At 37.2% G+C, this 1,568-nt stretch overlaps 1 long non-coding RNA gene across 1 annotated transcript in view; it reads left to right on the top strand.

Moving 5' to 3' along the window:
• Positions 1–1,549, top strand: part of LOC107041859 — a 15,232-nt gene extending 13,683 nt beyond the window's left edge. Inside the window, exon 4 of the long non-coding RNA XR_001461096.1 lies at positions 1,040–1,549. This is a non-coding gene — a long non-coding RNA (uncharacterized LOC107041859). The remainder of the gene's footprint in view (positions 1–1,039) is intronic.
• The last annotated feature ends 19 nt before the right edge of the window (positions 1,550–1,568 follow it).

Raw genomic sequence — 1,568 nt, 5'->3', positions numbered from 1 at the left:
TGATAATTTTGTCTGGTAGTTGCTATATAAAAAACAAAACATTATGCAGTCGAATTAACCCCTCGTCAAGCTGACAGATTGAATTCAATTGTAATAATCCGAGGATTTTTATTCGAAATCAGTAGATTCGGAGTTCATTCCCTAAAAACCATTGATGAAAAAGTAAAGGGAAATATTCCCGTCAATACGGAGAAAACGCAGAAGACAATTTGGAATCAATTTACCAGTTTTTGTGATGAGAGAAACTACACATTGAGTGCTGACACACACATTGAATGCTTTTGTGTTAGTTATACAATTTTCGTTTCTCAATTGTGAGTTTCGTCTCATGGTCCAATTATATTGCCCGACATTTGCATTGGAAAAATAATCCCCCGAATACCACACGAGCTTCAAAATTAATCGGGCATTTTCCTCAAGGTTCCCTGCATATAAACGAAGTCGTCAAGTTTTTCAGCAAAAATCACTCGTGCTTCGCACTTGTGATTTNAAAATTTCAGATTTGACGAATACATCAGGGCTTCCATTTGGAAGCAAAAAATCTAACTCAACTTTCACAAAAATTTTCAAGTAGATTGAGAGAGAATTAAGAATAAAAAATCCTATTTTCATGAATAAAAAAATTCAACTTTCAATTCCCAAAAAAGGTGAGAGTAGATTGTGAGACAATTGAGAATCAAAAATCCAACTCTTAATTTTCAAAAAAATTGAGGCGATTGAAAGACAATAGAGAATAAAAAATTCAACTGTCAACTATTAAAAAAATCGAGAATAGATTCAGAGATAGTCAAGAATCAAAATTCCAAAATCAAATGTTCAATTCTGAAAAAAGTTGATTGAAATTGAAGAAATCACTAAAAATAACAAATCCAATTGTCTGTTTTAACCCGTCACTAGGCGCGCTATGAGCGATTCCCTCACAACAATTTTCACTCCATAGGAAATATACGATTAATTGGGGATCGACCAAACGGTCATGGTCTTTTCAAAATGAGACTCAAAATCAACCCCACTACAACAAACCAATCCCACTCCACAGGAACAGCATTAGTGGCCTCACTGATGGATTGGCACAAACGTCTGGCTCATCAACACATTACCCACGTACAAAAGGTGTTGAACACCCACCAAATCAAATCCACTGGATCTTTCACCACCTACGAGGAATGCACCTTGGGGAAAATGAGCAGAAAACCACATCCATCGAGCAATACCAAGTCAACAGCCATTGGAGAACTTCTACATGCAGATCTTTGTGGTCCCATGGAAACAAAGCCTCTCGGTGGAGCCTCCTACTACCTCTTAATCAAAGATGATTACTCACGCTTCAGGCACGTTCATTTTTTGAAAAACAAAAGCGAAACCTTTGACTGCCTGAAGTACACACTGCTAAGAGTAGAAAAAGAAACAGGAAAATCCATCAACACACTACGAACTGATCAAGGCCTGGAGTTCATCAACACACAGATGAACCAACTGCTGAAGGAAAAAGGCATCAAACATCAGAATTCTGTAGCATACACACCAGAACAAAATGGAAAGATAGAGCGAGACAACAGGACAATCGT

Source organism: Diachasma alloeum, unplaced genomic scaffold, assembly GCF_001412515.2.
Source record: "Diachasma alloeum isolate Michigan unplaced genomic scaffold, Dall2.0 Dall_scaffold_00382, whole genome shotgun sequence".
Lineage (NCBI taxonomy): Eukaryota > Metazoa > Arthropoda > Insecta > Hymenoptera > Braconidae > Diachasma > Diachasma alloeum.
This window is presented reverse-complemented; position numbering and strand designations above follow the sequence as displayed.